The sequence below is a fragment of the Salvelinus sp. IW2-2015 genome, linkage group LG11 (genome assembly GCF_002910315.2).
Source record: "Salvelinus sp. IW2-2015 linkage group LG11, ASM291031v2, whole genome shotgun sequence".
NCBI classification, from domain to species: domain Eukaryota; kingdom Metazoa; phylum Chordata; class Actinopteri; order Salmoniformes; family Salmonidae; genus Salvelinus; species Salvelinus sp. IW2-2015.
Window position 1 is genome coordinate 49,557,468 of NC_036851.1, and position 7,991 is coordinate 49,565,458.

The 7,991-nt window shown below is 42.6% G+C and overlaps 1 pseudogene; it reads left to right on the forward strand.

Moving 5' to 3' along the window:
• Positions 1-5,617, forward strand: part of LOC111970766 (collagen alpha-1(II) chain-like) — a 72,477-nt pseudogene extending 66,860 nt beyond the window's left edge.
• The last annotated feature ends 2,374 nt before the right edge of the window (positions 5,618-7,991 follow it).

The window sequence follows — 7,991 nt, forward strand, 5'->3', positions numbered from 1 at the left end:
CTGTACCCCCTAATCTTCCTGTACCCCTAATCTTCCTGTACCCCCTAATCTTCCTGTATCCCCTAATCTTCCTGTAGCCCCTAATCTTCCTGCACCCCTAATTTTCCTGTACCCCTAATCTTCCTGCACCCCTAATCTTCCATTACCCCCTAATCTTCCTGTAACCCTAATCTTCCATTACCCCCTAATCTTCCTGCACCCCTAATCTTCCTGTACCCCTAATCTTCCTGTACCCCTAATCTTCCATTACCCCCTAATCTTCCTGTACCCCTAATCTTCCTGCACCCCCTAATCTCCATGTACCCCTAATCTTCCTGTACCCCCTAATCTGCCTGTACCCCTAATCTTCCTGTACCCCTAATCTTCCATTACCCCCTAATCTCCCTGTACCCCCTAATCTTCCAGTACCCCTAATCTTCCTGCACCCCTAATCTTCCAGTACCCCTGATCTTCCTGCACAACTAATCTTCCAGTACCTCAAATTCTCTCTATACACTAAAAATCTCATTGTACCCTTTATCTGAAGTTGTGTATATCCTAGACATTGTCTGACCTGTGTCTCACCACAGGGTCAAGCTGGAGACCAGGGTGCATCTGGACCTGCCGGACCAAGTGGATCAAGAGTGAGTATAGACAAAAGCAGTAAATTCATATTCATTGTCAACCAAAGAGCATGGCAGGCAGAGCTGTAGTGTACAGTAAGAGTACATCTGAATCCTTGGGCGTATTCTGTTTAGGGACCCCCCGGACCAGTTGGTCCCTCTGGAAAGGATGGATCCAACGGTATGCCCGGCCCCATCGGACCTCCCGGACCCCGTGGTCGCTCTGGAGAGACTGGTCCCTCTGTGAGTATCGTTCTCATCTCCCAATTTACTATATCTTAAGGATCATTAAAAGTTCACAGAGTAGTGGGTGACTTGGTGCCAATCTTAAATGACACCCTATTTCCAATACAGTGTGCTCCCTTTGCTCTGGTCAAAGTAATGCCCTAGGAAGCAGGGTGACATTTGAGATGGCAGCCAGCCAAATGAACACTTGATGTTACCTGTACTTTAACTCCTCTTTGCTCTGTGTTTTTCCTCCTCTGTAATACCTATGTCACTGCGCTGGTAGCAATACATCACCTGTACCTCGTAGTCTAGCATCTTGTTTTTCCAATATCTTCAATCAATTTAAGTATTCTATCTTTCTATCTGTGTATCGCAGGGTCCCCCTGGAAACTCCGGACCCCCTGGTCCTCCTGGTCCTCCCGGCCCTGGTATCGACATGTCTGCCTTCGCTGGCCTGTCTCAGCCTGAGAAATCCCCCGATCCCCTGAGGTACATGAGGGCCGACCAGGCCTCCGGAAACCTGAGGACGCACGACGCCGAGGTGGACGCCACGCTCAAGTCTCTCAACAACCAGATCGAAAACATCCGCTCCCCCGAGGGCTCCAAGAAGAACCCTGCACGTACTTGCAGAGACCTGAAGCTGTGCCACCCTGACTGGAAGAGCGGTGAGTGACGGGATAGGAGCGAAGATTGCCTCTTTGTTAGGGGACAAGAGTTTTATAGACCAACATGACTTGACCAGGAAAAACTTGGGGTCCTAAAGTTTCTCCTGGTATGGTCAGGTGATGTGGTGAGGTTAAACTCCTACCCTTACTGATTAGATCGGGGAAAACTCTGTGCTCATGAGGAAATCTGGAAGGTTCTATAGTGTTCAAAAGACAAAATAAATATGACCAGGTGTATTATAGTTACATAGGAAGTACTACTGATTGAATGTGACCTGTCTCCTCCGTCTGTCTGCAGGAGAGTACTGGATCGACCCTAACCAGGGCTGCACCATAGACGCCATCAAGGTCTACTGTAACATGGAGACTGGAGAGTCCTGCGTCTACCCCAAGCCCGCCAGCATCCCCAAGAAGAACTGGTGGTCCAGCAAGAGCAAGGCTGCCAAACACGTCTGGTTCGGGGAGACCATGAACGGAGGATTCCACGTGAGTCACCATTCAATCCCTCTTCTATCCTCATTATATGATTTTGATCATAATGAATACAAAATACAAATTCCCTCTTCAGTCTCAGATTCAATCTCTGCCCTTAGGCAAGTTTTAAAAAACTGGTAGTGAATTTAAAGGGTTGAATCTTACACATATCTGCCTTTTTTAATTCTCAATTGATGCCACCAGTCAGAAGAAGTTTGCTACATTTTTGGTTGTAGTTTTAACCAGACATCATACAGTATATAATTATCACATTGGTCCTAACCTCCCTGTCTCCCCCTCCTCTTTCACTAGTTTTAACTATAGACATGTTATAATTCTACATCATTGTACTGGATTTAACCTTCCTGTCTCCCCTCCTCTCTCTCCGCTGCCCTCTACAGTTCAGCTATGGCGATGACAGCCTGGCTGCCAACACGGCCAGCATCCAGATGACCTTCCTGCGGCTGCTATCCACCGAGGCTAGCCAGAACCTCACCTACCACTGCAAGAACAGTGTGGCTTACATGGACGGGGCCACGGGTAACCTGAAGAAGGCCGTGCTGCTCCAGGGCTCCAACGATGTGGAGATCAGGGCCGAGGGAAACAGCCGCTTCACGTACACCGTCATGCAGGACGGCTGCACGGTGAGAGGACAAAAACACACACACACACCATACACACATACATAGACACACCATACACACATACATAGATACACACACACACATACACACACACACACACACGTACATACACACACACATACATATATACACACACACACACACACGTACATACACACACACATACACACAAACTCCTTCAACATTGCAGTCTCGTGGGGTTAATTCTTGAGGCAGTGAATGCTGTAAATTTGGTGTGGCAGACCCATACAGTCACAAACACGTCCATTCAGTGTCTGCTGTCCTCTAACAATATCATCTCTGTCCTCTAACAATATCATCTCTGTCCTCTAACAATATAATCTCTGTCCTCTAACAATATCATCCTCTGTTCCTCTAACAATATCATCTCTGTCCTCTAACAATATCATCTCTCTGTCCTCTAACAATATTCATCTCTGTCCTCTAACAATATAGCCCTGTTTCCTCTAACAATATCATCTCTGTCCTCTAACAATATCAGCCCTGTCCTCTAACAATATTAGCCCTGTCCTCTAACAATATCAGCCCTGTCCTCTAACAATATCAGCCCTGTCCTCTAACAATATCATCCCTGTCCTCTAACAATATCAGCCCTGCCCTCTAACAATATCATCTCTGTCCTCTAACAATATCAGGCCTGTCCTCTAACAATATCAACCCTGTCCTCTAGCAATATCATCTCTGCCTCTAACAATATAATCTCTGCCTCTCTGTCCCCAGAAACACACAGGAGCATGGGGCAAGACAGTGATTGACTACAGATCCCAGAAGACCAGCCGGCTGCCCATCGTGGACATTGCTCCCATGGATATTGGAGGAGCGGACCAAGAGTTTGGAGTCGACGTCGGTGCAGTCTGCTTCTTGTAAAGACAAAGGAATGAAAAAGGAAAAGCTGAGAAAAAAMCCCATAAAAGATGAGAGAGGGAGAGAGAGAGAGACAGAGAGAGAGAGAGAGGAACACACACTTCTAGCAAAATGAATGAAAGAGAGAAAAGAGAAAGATCAAGTCACTTTTTTTTTAAAGTTAAAAGTGATTTTTCCAACTAGGATATCTGCACTGAATGGCATCGGCAATATTCATCTGTGATTTCATCGACTTCCAGTCTCCCTCCGTCAACCCCTCCCTCCATTCCCCCATCCACTCCACCCCCCAGCCTGGGAGCACCTCCCCACTAACAAGAAGGAACAAAGGAAGAGGAGAAGGAGAGAAAAGGGGAGCATGTCAGAGCATGACAGAAAGAGAGCCGAGTTGGTGTTATTTATTTATTGTTCAGGTGTAGGTCCCAGGTGTGTTAGGACTGAGTGTGTTACCCTGTAAAAAGGCCCCACGCACAACAACATACATAATCTATCAGTTCCTCACCTCCCCAATCTCCTCTTTTCTTTCTCCTATTCCATACCTTCTCACCCCAAACATTATATCAAATCCAAACCAAAAATGGAGCAGTGTGATAGGTGCAGGTGTTCCTAGTTCCAACCTCTGCCCCAGTGTGTATCAGGAAGTTACTGTGTATTATAATATAGTGAAATGGTGCTATTGCTGTAAAACCAGTCTGTATTCTTTAACAACCAGATACTGATGTATTAGTGACGTGTTTATAATGTGTATATATGTATATGTGTGTGTATACATATATCTACAGTTTTCAGAGAGTACATTTCACGCTGAGATTTGTTTTCAGAGTGGTAAATGTCGCTGCCCCTTCCCCCCGACCACAACCCCCTCATTGGCTGCCCAATAAACCGTGTCTATCATTTTTGTAAGAGACATGTTCAATTCGGGATTTCAATCTCAGATCTAAACTTTTTTTGTTTTGTTTTAATTATATTATAAGCTACCTCACGCTAAAAAAGAAAGAAACAACTAAGCAAAGTTATCCAAGTTTACAAATCCAGCTTGGGTGATCATATCTTTGGTGCATGAGACCCCATGTTGTGAGAAGACCACCAGAAGGTGCCTTTAACCCTTGACCTATCCCACTCCACTTTGTCCCATATGCCCCCACTGTCCCCTCACACAGGAAATACCCTCTACCCTGGCAGGAAGTACCTTGGCCCTGGCCACGCCCCGTAGGAACAGGCCATGCCCCCCTAGGAACAGGAACAGGGCAGGGCTGTTAGACTTGAGTGAGTTCTTTCTCACAGTGATATCACTACTAGACAATCCAGACCTCCTTTACACACAGAGGAAAACCACCTACGACCAGGGCAGAGGGTGCTTTTATTTTTGAGGGTGTGTATATTTTGTATTATTAATAATAATAATAGTACTATTGTTAATAATGATAGCATTACTATTATTATTATTATTAAATATGATGATCATGATTTTGTTTTGTTACAGTTTTGATTCATGTAAATTGGAAATAAAAGAAAAAACAAGTAACAGACTGAAGTCGCTTTTTTTTATTTTATTTTTGGGGGGGGTTTTGATTGTTATTCATCCACATATTGCTCCAGAGAAAAGTGTGCATCTGGGAAGGTCTTTTTTCTGTACCCTGAAAGTATGATTAAAACCTTTTCTGTTGCTATTATGTTCCCAGAGATAGAAGCAATACCAAATCTTGATCCTGTGTCCTGTATGCACTCTGCCTTGGTCTGTGTGTTTGGGCTAAATGCATATCGAGGGGTGGGATGCGGTCAGAACACACAAGGAGAGACAGTGGAGAGGTGGATGATGGTGAGCCGCCATTTTCTTTTTGTTTTATTTGTTGGAGAGAAAAGGCAAAAATTAGTGAGGAAGTGGAAAGTTCATATCATGTACTATTTTGTATGTGTAAAATAGTTTTGCAATATTTTCAGATTGTTTTTAAGCATGGTAGATAGAGTAGGAATGGGAAACATTGCCAACCACAATAATCAGTAACTGTATGGGTTTATTATGTCATCCTGTACTTTTTATTTCATTTTCTTTCCTGACTTTTCACCTTTCACCTTTCACCGTAGCAATAAAAGGTCGAAGCATTTCTCTAAACAACACAGAGCCACGTTTGTTTCATTTTTTATACATTTTCTTTCCTAAACWTGGTTTTAAAGTTCATTTAATATTTAATGTATTGGTTTCCAAATCTATGATACAATCTTTGTTTTAATCATTATTGACATAAAGAACAACAGGTAAACAAATCAACAAAAATACATCACAAATAAAACATCTTTGTAAAAATGACACAAAAGGAGGCATGCTTGGTTCTTGTGTTTGGGTTATTGACATTTCCACAGAATCGGTTTTGTCACTCGGGTTGTGGTCTACATGCATTGTAGCCTGTGACACAAAACAGTTACAGAACAGTTAATGATAGTACAGTGATATCAATTAAAGGAGCAGGGTTATCGTTAAAAGCAGGAGTCAGAAAACTACAGCCCGCAGGTGTAACGACCTGGGTGTCGGGGAGGTGCGAAGTCAGACGCAGGAACAGCGGAGCTTCAATATGTTGAGTCTTTAATACCCAACTGGCAAACAAAATGTCCAACACGGACGGACGTACTGGGTGTCACACAACGGTCCAACGACACGATAAACAAACCCAGTCCACAATAATAATCTCCACTCCCGAAATCCAAAAAGCTACAATGAAACAATCCCGCACAAAGAAGCGTACGGGCTGGCTGACTAATAAAGCCACACTAATAAACAATTAACTAAACACAGGTGATACAAATCAACACATAAGGAGGGGGAGGAAAAAGAGTCAGTGGCAGCTAGTAGGCCGGTGACGACGACCGCCGAGCGCCACCCGAACGGGAAGGAGAGCCTGCCTCGGTTGAAGTCGTGACAGCAGGTGGTTTGAGTCAATTATTATTTTGGGTAAAACAATAAACACTCCAGGCCACAGTTGAACGTCTAAAAACCAGACAGAAAGCATGTAGAAATTATTATGGAACTATATATTTAAATAAATCATAATGGACCTATATATTTATATCAATTATAATGGAACTAAATATTTATATAAATTATAATGGACCTATATATTTATATAAATTATAATGGACCTATATATTTATATAAATTATAATGGAACTATATATTGATATAAATTATAATGGAACTATATATTGATATATATTATAATGGACCTATATATTTATATAAATTATAATGGAACTATATATTTATATAAATTATAATGAAACGTTATATTTATATAAATTACAATGGACCTATGTATTTATACAAATTATAATGGGCCTATATATTTTTAAATAACTGCAATTTTTCTGGGCCACACATTTTTTTTGACAAACAAATTGGTAAAAAAAAAATCTATGTGGCCCTCCGTTGAATTTTGAAATCTCAGTGTGGCCCTTGAGCCAAAAGTTTCCCACCCCTGATTTAAAGGGACAGTGCTATCAGTTAAAGGACCAGGGGTGTCAATTAAACGAGCACTGCTATCATTTAAAGGAACAGGTTTGTCATTTGTTCAATTATCACAAAAGTAATATCAATATTTTCTTAGTTAATTTTCACAGTTTGTTTTGACCATGCACAGTTTCCCCACAACCTGTACTAGAATGGAACTCAGAACACCACAACCTGTACTAGAATGGAACTCTGAACACCACAACCTGTACTAGAATGGAACTCTGAACCAGAGTTCCATTCTAGTACAGGTTGTGGTCTTCAGGTTCCATTCTAGTACAGGTTGTGCTGTTCAGAGTTCCATTCTAGTACAGGTGTGTTGTTCAGAGTTCCATTGTAGTACAGGTTGTGGTGTTCTGAGTTCCATTGTAGTACAGGTTGTGGTGTTCAGAGTTCCATTCTAGTACAGGTTGTGGTGTTCATTGTTCCATTCTAGTACAGGTTGTGGTGTTCTGAGTTCCATTCTAGTACAGGCTGTGGTGTTCATTGTTCCATTCTAGTACAGGTTGTGGTGTTCAGAGTTCCATTCTAGTACAGGTTGTGGTGTTCAGAGTTCCATTCTAGTACAGGTTGTGGTGTTCAGAGTTCCATTCTAGTACAGGTTGTGGTGTTTGAGTTCCATTCTAGTACAGGTTGTGGTGTTCAGAGTTCCATTCTAGTACAGGTTGTGGTGTTCAGAGTTCCATTCTAGTACAGGTTGTGGTGTTCAGAGTTCCATTCTAGTACAGGTTGTGGTGTTCAGTTCCATTCTAGTACAGGTTGTGGTGTTCAGAGTTCCATTCTAGTACAGGTTGTGGTGTTCAGAGTTCCATTCTAGTACAGGTTGTGGTTTCAGAGTTCCATTCTAGTACAGGTTGTGGTGTTCTGAGTTCCATTCTAGTACAGGTTGTGGTGTTTCAGAGTTCCATTCTAGTACAGGTTGTGGTGTTCAGAGTTCCATTCTAGTACAGGTTGTGGTGTTCAGAGTTCCATTCTAGTACAGGTTGTGGTGTTC